Raw genomic sequence first — 14,489 nt, forward strand, 5'->3', positions numbered from 1 at the left:
GGTCCCAACCCAGACCCCTGCAGTGGTTCCAACTGGGCAGAGGGCTTGACTAACAAGAAGTACCTTCTCTGGAGCAGTCCTCGTGAAATACACAGTCTGATGGAAACAGAGACTTTTGCTCCCTACTCCTTTTTCTAAGTTCTGTCTATCTCCCTTTCTGTATCATGCTCTATTCTGTTTCTCTGTCTCATAAAACCATATCTTTTTATTCACTGTTCCTTTTCCTCAGAGTTAGACAATAGCTAACCTCTCACTTAATATTCACCTCTTTTTCCTTGAAATGGTTAGGGAAAGGAAAGTGAAGAAGAAAGAACTAAGGAACATGAAGAGCTTTGGGATAGGGGCAGGACCCCTTCTAAAAAAGATCTTTTCCTATCTGGTCCTTTAACTTCTCCCCAGAATAGGGAGACCTCTCCCTCTCCCCATCCTTTCTGGTCCCTGGCCTTTTCCATTTTATATCCTCCAAGGTCAAGATTTTCACAGCACCATCTGTAATTCAGGGCCACCCAAAGAGAAAAGCTGAGTTGAACCTGAGGATGGGTGGCAGAGGAGAAGGGGGCATGGTGAGGGCATTCCAAAAAATGATGAACTAGAAAGAGAACTCTCCATACAGAAAGCCTCAGAAAAGCTGGATTGTTCTTTTTCAAAAAAAATTATTAGAGCTTTTTATTTTCAGGACATGTGCATAAATTATTTTCATCATTCACCCTTGCAAAACCTTGTGTTCCAAATTTTTCTTCCCTCCCTTTCCCCCACCCTCTCCCCTAGAAGGCAAGAAATCCAATATACGTCAAGCATGTGCAACTCCTCTATATACATCTCTACAATTATCATGCTGCACGCACACACACACACACACACACACACACACACACAAAATCAGATTAAAAAGGGATGGATTGTTCTTAAAAAACAAGCAATCCATGGTTCATCAGAAGGAATGCTAACTTGGAAAACTGGGACTCAAGATCTAAAACTAGCTCTGCCCCCATGTGACTCTGTCTAAATCAAAACCTCTCTAGGCCTCAGTTTCCACATTAGGCAACCTCTAAACTGCCTTCTAAATCTATCATCCTCAAATCTCTTAAATTTTCAAGCTTCAAGTCATAGTCTGTCCTTTCCACCTTTGCCCCCATCTCATCTACCTGTTAAGACAAAGATAAATCTATGTTTCTCTTTCAGAATCTTATCTGGAAGTCACCAATCCTACCTACCTGAATACTTTTGTCAGCATGGCTCTTCTTGAGCAGAAATTGTCTTTTACATATTCCTTATAGTGCCTGGTACAGTATTACATGTTACATAATACATCATGAATAATGGTGATTAATGACTCACCTCCCACTCAGCCTCCTGCTAGCCAGCTCCCCAGAAGCAGCCAGTTCAGACCTCCCATCCACAAAGCAGGACCTAGACTGGAATGAGAAAGAAAAAAAAATAAATAAAGGCCGGTGCCAAGGTTTTCTCTCCTGTGCCCTCCTAGTATCTGCCTAATAATTTTTTCCAAGGAATTGGTCTCTAGAAACGTACCAGAAAGCCTCTTGGGAATTTGCACATTAAAATAAACTGCAGCCATGTTCCTCTGTTCTTTTGAAGTAGAGGAAAAGATGATAGAAGAGCCCAGAAGAGGAAGAAGAGGAAACCCAGTGGCCAAGTTTTGTCTTTGATTGGTATCATTCACAATGTTGTACAGGCCCTGCCTCTCCCCAACGCTCCATCCAATCTCATCCCCAAGACAAGAATTCTAATACTGGCATCTCTCCTTTGGGTTTGGGTAACTCTCTGGGCAATGGCTAGGGATGAGGGAAAACTAAGCTGTTGGGAGGGTGTATTACTGGGTAAATGTTTGGGACTACTCTCCAGGACCCAAGTGAAGAAGGGGAAAATTTAGGGACATGGAGGTAGGTACTACTGAGGAAGTGACTTAATACTGAGGAAAGGGAATTAGGATATGGAAGATAAAGTGATTCTACAGGAGTGGAGAGAAGAATATTCACAAGACAGAGGAGAAAGTTAATTGGTCTAATTCCTTTCCCTTGGACACAACTTCAAACTCCCCTCACAAGGTATAGTGACCCAATCCCCTCACAGCTGCAGAGAACAGATAGTGGTGAAGTCAGAGGTAAAAATCACTATGGAGAAAGGGGAGAAATATTTGTGGAAAGGCACCCTTCAAAGCCTGTCTGGCACTTCAGTCATGTTGATTCCTTTTTATAGTCACATATCTAACGGATATTTCCATAGTTCATCTAGTCCATGTCTCTTGCTTTGTAAGCTTTGTAAAGCTTAAAGCGCTGTTACAAATGTGAATTATTATTATTCAAAGGAGAGATATCTTTTTATTATACCTCACTTTGGCAGATTATTATATATTTTTTAAATTAACCAAAAAATCCTTTCTTTCCCAACTCCTTAAAGAAAAACATCACCCATAGTATAGATGGGTTTATGTACATTGTATATATACATTGACTATATATTGTCAGAAAAACCCAGATTTCCACATTGGCCATATCCAAAATACATGTCTCATTCTGCATCCTGAGTTCATCTCCTCTATGTTTAAAGGTGGACTGCGTGTATTATCATGGATCTTCTGGAATCATGACTTGTCATTGCATTGGTCAGAGTTCTTAAGTTTTTCAAAATTGTTTGCCTTTACAATGTTGTGATATTGTATAAATTGTTCTAGATCTATTCACTTCACTGTGTATCAGTTCATATGTATCTTCCCAGGATTCTCTGAAATCAAGCCCTTCATCATTTCTTATAACACAATAGTAGCCACAATTTTGCCTTATAATTATTTTTATTATGATTTTATTATGATTTCATTATTATGAATGTCTAGTTGTATAAACATTCTTCATTGTGTGGGTGCATTGCCTTGTAAGTGGCTGGCTGTGTAGACAGAAAATGCATTTGATTGGGGTTCAAGTGCTAGAGTAGTAAACACAGGAAATGCATTTCCCCTCAACAAGGTTACTCCTAGAAGCCTGAGAGTTTGAATGTGACCCCTCAGTGATGGTCAGTCTCTGAAAACTTAGACTTTATAGCGTTTTTTTGTTGTTTTGTTTTATTTAGGCAATTGGGATTAAGCGACTTGCCCAGTATTAAGTGATTGAGACCAGATTTGAACTCAGTCCTCTTCACTCCCGGGCCAGTGCTCTGTCCATTGTGCCATCTAGCTAACCCCTCCTTGTCTTTCCATAAATCTGAAAGATAATTTCTTCCTTGATTCTCTAATTTATTTATGTCACCTTTAATGTCTAAACTATATGCTGACTGGTATAAGGTATATCCAGATATTAATCTATACTTAATTTCTGCCTGACTAATTTCCCAGAAGTGTTTCTTGAATCATGAACTCTTACCCTTGGAATCTTTGGATTTATGGAACACTAAGCTACTTTGGTCACTTGCTTCTGCGTGTGGAAAATCTAATATATCTCTGATCAACCTCTATTTTTTAACCAGTACCAAATCGTTTTGATAATTACTGCATTGAAAGTGTTTGTGGCAGTCCTTTATGTGGTGGCAAGAAACTGGAAACTGAATAGATGCCCATCAGTTGGGGAATGGCTGAACAAATTGTAGGATATGAAGGTTATGGAATATTATTGTTCTGTAAGAAATGACCAGCAGGAGGAATACAGAGAGGCTTGGAGAGAATCACATGAACTGATGCTGGGTGAGATGAGCAGAACCAGGAGATCATTGTACATGGCAACAAGAAGATTATACAATGATCAATTCTGATGGACGTGGCTCTCTTCAACAATGAGATGATTCAGACCAATTCCAATTGTTTAGTGATGAAGAGAGCCATCTACACCCAGAGAGAGGACTATGGGAACTGGGTGTGGACCACAACATAGCATTCTCACTTTTTGTTGTTTCCTTGCATTTTATTTTAGTTCTCATTTTTCTTGTGTGGCATGATAATTATATAAATATGTATACATATACTGGATTTAACATATTTCTACCATGTTTAACATATATTGAACTATTTGCCATCTAGAGGAGGGTGTGAGGGGAGGGGGAGGGGAATGGAATACAGGGTTTTGCAAGGGCTAATGTTGAAGGATTGTCCATGCATATGTTTTGAAAAATAAAAAGCTTTAACAAAAAAAAAAAGATAACTACTGCATTGCTGTATAGTTTGCTATCTGCTACAGCTAAAACTCCTTCTTACCATTTTTTTCATTATTATGACAACAGATTTTTATAGCAATATCCCAGTAACCTACTTTAATATAGGAGTTTTTCCCTTAATTTCCTAAATGTCTTTTGCAACAATTTAAATCTGCCTTTACCTCATCCTAGAGTGGACATGGATAAGTTCATAGATGCAAATGAACAAATTTTCAGATCTGGAAGAGACCCAAAAAACCATCTAGTCCAGAATTCTATTCATAGAGTAAATGAGGTTTAGAGAAAGAGATTCAATGATCTTGCTCAAGGTTGCAGAATGAATAAAAGAGCTGGGACATAGCCCCAATTCCTAGTAAGTCTTTAAGCTCTGAAAGACACTAAAACATTCAACATTGATCAGAGGTCCCAGGCTCTAATCTATTCCTCCAAAGTTTTTATCACTGAAATCCAGGGGGAGGAACAATCCATCAGTTTCTTCTGTCTCTGTCTCCATTTTTCTTTCTGTCTATCTCTGTCTGTCTTCCTATCTCTGTCTGTCTTTCTATCTCTGTCTGTCTTCTGCCTGTCTTTCTATCTCTGTCTCTGTCTGTCTCTGTCTGTCTCTGTCTCTCTCTCTCTCTCTCTCTCTGTCTCTCTCTCTCTCTCTCTCTCTCTCTCTCCCCCCCTTTCCCTCTCTCCCCGTCTCTCTCTCTCTCTTTCTCTCTCTCTGTCTCTCTGTCTCTGTCTCTGTCTCTCTCTCTGTCTCTGTCTCTCTCTCTCTCTCTGTCTCTGTCTCTCTCTCTCTCTCTCTCTCTCTCTCTCTCTCTCTCTCTCTCTCTCTCTCTCTCTCACACACACACACACACACACACACACACACACACACACACACACACACACACACACACACTTTTGTACCTTCAACTCCCTGTGGACTGGCAATGAAAACCACAGAATAACAGATTTCACTCCTTTCTCCAGAAACCACAGAGGAAGAGAAAGCAGCAAACTGATTTGAAATCAGTGGACCACAGTTTGAATCTCAGCTCTTCCACTTACTACATGTGTGACCTCAGGTAAGTTCATACCACCACTCTGGACCTCAGGTTCTTTCTCTATAAAATAAGAAATTTGTCCTCACTGACCACTAAGGTCCCCTCCAACTCTAAATCTGTGACCAGATGAGCCTATCATTAGCTTTCCACACAACTCATCTCCTGTTCACAGCCTGGCCACTGGACTGTGGTAGGAAGGTAAGAGAAAAGTTACTATGCACACAGGGGCATGGGCCACACTCCAGCAGCCCAGGAGACATGGCCTTGGCATTAGGAAAACCGTAGTCCAAATCTGTCATGATACTTAATAGCTGTGACTATTAAGCAATATATAGTCATATATTGCTCGGGCCTCAGTTTTTTTCATTTGTAAAATGAAAGGATTTCAACATCCTCTAAGGCCGCTGCTTTCTCTGAATGTGTGACCCTATGATTCTATTGTCACAGTTTCAACCTGAAAAGTGATAGAAATTTGCTATTTGTTACTTTAAGAAATCAGAATCCTTCGGTCAATGCTCCTAATAGGAAAGGGAGAGGGGAGGACTTTCTGTTCTTATCTGTCCCCACCTTCCAAGGAACTATAACCAAATATCCACAAACATGCACATTCTCACATACATATCTACTCCTGCAACATGTGCACATGTACATGTGAATGGTAATCTAGTAACTCACCATCTGGCGGGACATGGAGCGGGAATGCTCCATGGTCATTAGTATGGGGCTGAAAAGGACGAGGGAGGGAAGGAAGGAGTTTTGGGTGTCAGAGGAATATTTCAGCTGTTCTGCCGAGTGTGTGGCTAGTTCCCTGGGGCCCTCCAGAGTGTTTACAGCTGGGGAAGCCTAAGAAGCAGAGTGGGTTTTCTGCTGAACTCAAGAGTCAAGAAGACCAGGGGTTCGGGTGAATTACTTGACCTCCGTGTCCTCCATTTCCTCATCTACCAAGTGAGGAGGTTGAACTAGATCATCTCTAAAGTCCTTCTAGCTCTAAATCAATCTTCCATGGTGAAAGGACAGCACCTAAGTCCTGGGAAAAGTGAGCTGAAGAAGAATGATAGCAGCATGAACAGGAAGGACAGGCTAATCCTGTGGAGCCTCCTCCACCTAGTCCCAGAATCTCCCAGAGAACACTTCAATGTACTACTGCCACCAGTGCTTAAGATTGTTGTTGTGCTGTCATGTCATGTCATGTAATGACATCTTATTCTTTTGTTTCCGATTTCTCCCAGTATCTGGGTCTTTTTAATTGCCTCGAACGTATTCACCCTTTTCAGTGGACATATGAGATTCATTCTTTCATTTTTTTGTAAGGTGACTTGTCCAGGGTGACACAACTAGCAATTGTAAAATGTCTAAGGCCAGATTTGACCTCAGGTTCTCTTGAATTCAGGGCTGGTGTTCTATCTACTGCACCATCTGGCTGTCCCAGATGTGTAAGATTTTTAAAAGCAGTGGAAGCCAGTGTCTTGCTGTAATAGGAACACAGAGCAGATCTAGATCCATCTGTGGTAGGCACAATTCAGTGATGTCCAGTTCATTTATTGCACTTCTTAGAAGATAAACCCTGAAAGGTTTTAAAATGTAAAAGTCCTAGGGAGGCTAATTCAAGAAGGGTGAATTACTTAAGCAAAGATATCAAAATGAAAGAGAATGAGATTTTTGAGGGGCAGCAAATACACTAGTTTGATTGGAGCAAAGGTTTCTGTGAATAAATGAACAAATAAGGAAATTTATTAAGTGCAAAGAAAGCACTGTGCTAAATGCTGAGGATACAAAGTAAGACAGTCCCTGGTCTTAAGGAGCTCACATTTCAATGGAGGAGATAAGATTTTAGCTGAGTCAAATGGAAAAACTCCATCAATCTTATGGCAAAGCAGATGCCAGTGTCTCTTTTTAAAAATTTAATTTTATTTTTAGTTTATTGAATAAGACAAACATTTCCATACCATAGTAAAATAAAAAGGTGATTGCATATGAAACCACAAATCTATTATGTACAATTATTACATGCAATTACAATTACATGCATTACAATTATTATGTACAATTATGTACTTGCTATTTCTTTTAAACATATAATAAAATTGTAAATTTATTTCTTCTTCCTTTTTCTTTCTTCTTCCCTCTCCCCTTCTCTTGTCTTAGAGATGGCTATATTAATGAGTTCACAGGGCTAGGCTTAAAAAGAGAGGCTGAGAAGGAAAATAGTGAGTAAAAATAAGATGGACGCAAATTGACCAATAATAATTATAACTTTGAATATTAATGGGATGCACATGTGCTAAATTGTTTGTAGCAGTTCTTTTTGTGGTAGTAAAGAACTAGAAAATGAGAAGATGCCCATCAATTAGGGAATGGGATCTTGAGGGAGAGGAGGAAAGCATGGATAATTTGGAGATTTTTGTTTTAGTGAAAGGGAGAGTAATAAGGAAAAAAAGAACTGATGGTAGCAAAACTGCCACTCTGCTACCTCTGTTACCTAGAGATCAGCTAAACTCTCAATGACTGTTTTCTTATCTCTATGGAAGAGGTTGGTTGGATGACCTCTGTTATTCCTTCTCTTCCAATGCTAAATCTGGGATCTTATGATCTGGAAGGGATCTTAGAAATCATTCTGTTCAATCCTTTCAATTTACAGATGATAAAACTGAGGCACACAGGGTTAAGTGACTTGCCCAGAGTCACACAGCTAGTATCTGAGGTCATATTTGAACTCAGGAAGATGAGTCTTCCTGACTCCAGGCTCAGAATTTGATCCACCAAGTTAACTAGCTGCTCTCACATTATAATTATTGTCATCTTCCTATGAGAGAGTTGAGAATCCTTGCTACATATATCTTTCTATCCTTTAAAACAGTGCCTGATATATAGCAGTACTCAAATGTTTGAGTATAATACTAACTGGGAAAAAAAAGACATTTGGTAAACTGAAAGACTTTCCAGTATTTGCAACAAAAAAACCAGAACTCGATGGAAAATTCAGTATGAAAAATCCAGAATATAAGGAAAACATTAAAGGTTAGTTATAAAGCACTCATTAGAATAAAACTGTTTGCTTATTTAAAAAAAAAATATATATATATATATATATATATATATATATATATATATATATATATATTTATATGGAAATGCAATCAGTATTCTTGAAACTATCATCATTACTATGTCTGAAAGAAAGATTGGGGCTGAGTTGTGTATGATGGGATGATTCTAAACAAAATTGGGTAGGAAAAGATAAAAAGGAGCAATCACATTATAAAAACTGGGCATTTATATTGTGAAATTACATTATGAAAATAAACATCATAAAAAGATTTTTTGTTAATTGAAAGGAGAAAAATGCTTGTTGAATATTTGAAAGAATGAACAAATAGAGCTGCCAAGGTTTCCAGAAGGTGCTCTCTTTGCCCAAGAGATTCAGGTATCCAAGCAACAGAAGGCTTTTTTGTGAGCAAAGGTGTCATGCTCTGGGTCTGGTTAGAGTCTAGTTCTCCTGAAGTGCTAAGGATGGAATTTCCAGCTAGAATCAAATGACTTCAACCAAACAGGTGGGAAAAATCTAAATGGCAGCAGCCCTGAGACATAATCTCTAAGACTTCTGCCTACTACATTTTCCTCCCCCATCCTGGGAAAATACAAAAAAGACTCATATAACTCCAGTATATGAAGATTTTCTGGAGTAGCTAAACTGCAATCCTGGGACAGCCATAGTGAGCTGTTGCTCAAAAGCCAAGCCTAGAACAAATTTTGGTATGTGAATGTAATGGAATTCTATTGTGTTGAAGGGGAATTCTATCATGTTGGAATTCTATTACTGAGAGAAGTGATGAAAGGGACAGTTTCAGAGACTCTTAGGAAGACTTGTAGGAATTGATGGGTAATGAAGTGAGCAAAATCAGGAGAACAATTTATATGAAAACAACATTATTAACAGTTTTGAAAGAATTAAGAACTTTGACCAATGCAATAGTCAATCACTGTTCTAGAGAATTCATGATGAAACACGTTAACCACCTCCAGAGAGAGAGATGATAGACCCAAGGTACAGATGGCGGCATCTGGTTTTTTGATATAGTCAATATGGGAATTAGTTTTGGTTGACTATGTATATATGTTACAAGGGTAGAAGGGTTTTGTTTTTCTTTTCTTTTTGAAGGGGGAGTAAGTGGGAGGAAGAGAGAACCCAGGTTTTGCTGTTAATTGAAAAAAAAATTTTTAAAGCCTAATAAGCAAAAGGGAAAGAATATGAGCTGCAAATAGGGTTACATTAGAAGGTAGTGGGTTTTCCTTCAAAGGAGGTCTTTAAGAAAATTCTAGATGACTGCTTTTCCAGTATGTTGTAGAAAGGAAATCTTGGTAGGTATAAGTTATGTTTATTGGGATATAATGGGGCAAATACCAAGTTTAAACTCTTGCCTCTGTTGCTTGTTACTTTGTGATCTTAGTCAAGTCTCCAGTTTTCTCATCTATTGAAGGGGATTGAAGTATACAACTTTTAAGATCTTGTGTGAATCACAGAAAGATGGATTTGGAGTTAGAAGGAAGTTCAGAGTTTATTAGTCCAAACCTCTCATTTTTCATTTTACATTTTCCCATCCAGTGGAGGAAATTAGGCATGAAGAGGTTAAATGATTGGTTCATGATCACACAAGAGGCAAATGGCCAAAGAAGAATTTTTTAAATTGTTATGATTAATCACTTTATGTAACTAGCAAATTCTCAACTAATTAAGCAGAAATTATAGAAGTAACTGTAGAGACCAGGAAGCTTTGGGGCTTAACATCTGCTTTCTTTCCTGGTGAGGGAACATGGTGAGTGGGAGGAGTGGGGGAAGGGTGCAAATATCTAAGTCTGAATCAGTCTTCTTGTTCAGTAGCAGATCTTCCTCTTACCTGAGTCTCAGGCATGTATCCTATGACTCAGGTATGGGAGATAACTCCAGGTCTCCCTATCCCCATTGAATCTTAATGGTGGCTTATTTTCTGGGCCTCAACCCTGTCTCTAGCCATTCTCTTCATTCATCATCACCAGCAGGAGGGAAATACTGATTCCTAATCAAATAGCTTGCGCAGTGTCTTCCTCCAATCCTAGGGCCTGACCTCTCTTCTGAGAGACTCTCTGATCAGAATTCCCAGTATCGGGAGAAAATTTCACTGTCCCTCTTTGACATAACAGAGCCAGGATTTTGAACTCAACATTTTGCCCACTAGACTATGATGCATACTAGTAAATGACAAAGCTAGTTTTTCAATCCAGCTTCTGTAATTCCAAACCCAAAGTCTTTCCTCTTTACTCCAATGCCTGTCTAATGCAAACTCAGATCTAACTGTAATCCCTGTTCCAAAGCCCATTGATATGGAAATGTCTCCTTATTAGCTGAGATGAAGATTCTGTCCTGTGTGAGGGTGGGGAGTAGTTAGCAAGAGGATAGAGAGCTTCAGTTTTCAGCAACCCCTTTTCTGATGCCCAGGATCCTCTTTGAGTAGGGACTTCAGGACTTTTTCGTGCTAGTCCTCTTTTAGACTTAGAAGTTTCAACTACTTTTCTTTGATCATTGAGTCACTTTGGGTATTCCTGGCTTTCAGTGCAGAGTTTGGAAGAGACCAAATCCATTTCATGTTGCTAAAAGAAAAAACTGGAAAAAATATGAGAGGAACTGATAGTCTCCATCATGTATGTCCCTATATTTAGCTGCTACTCTAGAGATTTTGGAGAGTTTTCTCCTGGGTGAGATCTAGATTATTCTCTCAATTAAGAGTACTATTACTTGTTCACAGGGCAAGATAGTGAATAAAAATAGCAATCTAGTGTTTGACAAACCCAAAGATCCCAACTTTTGGGATAAGAATTCATTATTTGACAAAAACTGCTGGGAAAACTGGATATTAGTATGGCAGAAACTAGGCATGGACCCACATTTAACACCACATACTAAGATTAGATCAAAATGGGTCCATGATTTAGGCATAAAGAATGAGATCATGAATAAATTAGAGGAACATAGCATAATTTACTTCTCAGACTTGTGGAAGAGGAAGGAATTTGTGACCAAAGGAGAACTAGAGATCATTATTGATCACAAAATAGAAAATATTTTGATTACATCAAATTAAAAAGTTTTTGCACAAACAAAACTAATGCAAACAAGATTAGAAGGGAAGTAACAAATTGGGAAAACATTTTTACAGTTAAAGGTTCTGATAAAGGCCTCATCTCCAAAATATACAGAGAATTGACTCTAATTTATAAGAAATCAAGCCATTCTCCAATTGATAAATGGTCAAAGGATATGAACAAACAATTCTCAGATGATGAAATTGAAATTATATCCACTCATATGAAAGAGTGTTCCAAATCACTACTGATCAGAGAAATGCAAATTAAGACAATTCTGAGATACCACTACACACCTGTCAGATTGGCTAAGATGACAGGAACAAATAATGATGAATGTTGGAGGGGATGTGGGAAAACTGGGACACTGATGCATTGTTGGTGGAGTTGTGAAAGAATCCAACCATTCTGGAGAGCAATCTGGAATTATGTCCAAAAAGTTATCAAAATGTGCATACCCTTTGACCCAGCAGTGCTACTACTGGGCTTATATCCCAAAGAAATACTAAAGAAGGGAAAGGGACCTGTATGTGCCAAAATGTTTGTGGCAGCCCTTTTTGTAGTGGCTAAAAACTGGAAAATGAATGGATGTCCATCAATTGAAGAATGGTTGGGTAAATTATGGTATATGAATGTTATGGAATATTATTGTTCTGTAAGAAATGACCAACAGGAGGAATATAGAGAGGCTTGGAGAGACTTAAATCAACTGATGCTGAGTGAAACGAGCAGAACTAGGAGATAATTATACACTTCAACAATGATACTGTATGAGGATGTATTCTTTTTTTTTTAATTTAGAATTTTTTTCCCCACAGTATATATGCATGAGTAATTTTTAAAAATAATATTATCCCTTGTATTCATTTTTCCAAATTATCCCCCCTCCCTCCACTCCCTCCCCCCGATGACAGGTAATCCCATACATTTTATATGTGTTACAATATAACCTAGATACAATATATGTGTGTAAATACCATTTTCTTGTTGCACATTAAGTATTAGATTCCGAAGGTGTAAGTAACCTGGGTAGATAGACCGTAGTGCTAACAATTTACATTCACTTCCCAGTGTTCCTTCTCTGGGTGTAGTTGCTTCTGTCCATCATTGATCAATTGGAAGTGAGTTGGATCTTCTTTATGTTGAAGATATCCACTTCCATCAGAATACCTATGAGCATCTATTCTGATGGAAGTGGATATCTTCAACATAGAGAAGAGCTAATCCAATACCAATTGATCAATGATGGACAGAATCAGCTACATCCAGAAAAGGAACACTGGGAAATGAGTATAAACTGTTAGCATTTCTCCCCAGGTTATTTTTACCTTCCGAATCCAATTCTTCCTTTGCAACAACAACAACAACAACAACAAAATTCAGTTCTGCACATATATATTATACCTAGGATATACTATAAGATATTTAATATGTATGGGAATGCCTGCCATCTAGGGGAGGGGGTGGAGGGAAAGAGGGGGAAAATTTGGAACAGAAGGGAGTACAAGGGATAATGTAAAAAATTACCTATGCTTATGTACTGTCAAAAATGTTATAATTATAAAATTAATAAAAAAAAAGAGTTCTATTATTCTCAGTGACATAACTCCTTCACCCTCTATTGTGTGGTATATATTCTTCTATGTATATTTTCTCTATTTTTTGTTTTGCTACTGATTTGGTTAATTACTTTGAATAAATTTCTTTGCTATTCTCTATGTAGGTTGATGGTAGAACTGGTGAAAAAGGGATCAAGCCTTAGATATAGAGCTTGTGGTTGTCCTTCCTCAAAATGACAAAGAAATCAGAAGTTGAATCCTGATCACATGATTAGTACCCTAGGCTAACAACCTCCCCCCTCTTTTCTTTCTTTTAAATTTTATTTTCCAAATACATGTAAAGATAGTTTCATTTTTGGTAAGACTCTCTATGTTCCAAATCTTTCTCCCTCCTTCTCCCCAAGACTGCTGGCAATCTGATATAGGTTAAATGTATGAAATTCTTTTAAACATGTTTCCATAATTGTCATATTGTACAAGAAAAATCAGACCAAAGGGGGGAAAATCCATGAGAAAGAAAGAAGAAAGGAGGAAAAAATAGAGAAGAGAAAGAAAAAAAAAGGAAGGAAGGAAGGAAGGAAGGAAGGAAGGAAGGAAGGAAGGAAGGAAGGAAGGAAGGAAGGAAGGAAGGAAGGAAGGAAGGAAGGAAGGAAATAAAAGTGACAGTATTATGCTTTCATATTCAGTCTCCATGGTTCTCTCTCTGGATGTGAATGGTATTTTCCATCCCAAGTGTATTGAAATTGCCTTGAATCAATCACTTCATTGTTGAGAAAATAGGCTAACAGTTTTCAAGGGAACAGATAGATAGATTTCTAACAACAAACCTCCTCTCTCTGAGGAGAGAAGAATGGTAGTCTCTAGTTCCAACTTCCTACTTCCCCTCCCATCAGGAATGAGAGCCTCCCCTGGAGAGGGGTAGGGGAAAGACTTATATATATATACATCCTCTTCTGCCATTAAAGTTCATCCTCTCTTTTTTGATGCATCCAAATTAATGGAATCTGTGAACTTCTGAGATCCCTTCCAATTCAGAAATTCTGCAATTAGTTGATATCAACCTCATTGGTGAGATTCTCTGAATTGGGTCTCATAAAGTAGAAGGGAAGAAGTGCTATATTTTTGGAAGTTCTGTAAAAAATTGGACCATATTTAGAGAAATGTTAACTAGGGCTGTGAAAAGAAAAAGTTAGAATTTGAGGTAATATTGATTCCTCAGCATCAAAAACTTAGTTTTTTCTTAGATACTTCCCTTCTTTCTTGGTTCTGGGAACACTTTAGAGAGAATAATTTTGGAGTCTTTACAGCCTCCAACTCCAGGCTGTAGTCCATTTAGAGCAGGAAGTGCTCATCCTAAGCAGCACAGGGACCTGCCCCTAAATCCACCTGGAGAGGGGCCAATTTGGCTGAAGCCCAAATCACACAAAGCCCAAGGGATGTTGTCGGGAAAAGAGAAGGCTAAGGAGGAAATGAGCAGGCCCAAAGGTTGAAATGGATTGTTGGGGAAAGGGGAAGGAGGAAGAGGAGAGGAACTATCTTTGTAAGGTCTATCCTGGGTCTACCACATGGTCTTCCCCAATTGTCAAGCACCCTTTGGGCAGGGTAACAGTCCTAGCCTGCC

The 14,489-nt window shown here is 38.5% G+C and overlaps 1 long non-coding RNA gene across 1 annotated transcript in view; it reads right to left on the bottom strand.

Annotated features, from left to right (window-relative positions):
* The window catches only part of LOC141556228 (uncharacterized), a 63,620-nt gene that overhangs the window by 11,174 nt on the left and 37,957 nt on the right, over positions 1 to 14,489 (bottom strand). The window contains exon 3 of the long non-coding RNA XR_012486474.1: positions 1,339 to 1,415. This is a non-coding gene — a long non-coding RNA (uncharacterized LOC141556228). The remainder of the gene's footprint in view (positions 1 to 1,338; positions 1,416 to 14,489) is intronic.

This window comes from Sminthopsis crassicaudata, chromosome 2 (assembly GCF_048593235.1).
Source record: "Sminthopsis crassicaudata isolate SCR6 chromosome 2, ASM4859323v1, whole genome shotgun sequence".
Taxonomy (NCBI): Eukaryota; Metazoa; Chordata; class Mammalia; order Dasyuromorphia; family Dasyuridae; genus Sminthopsis; species Sminthopsis crassicaudata.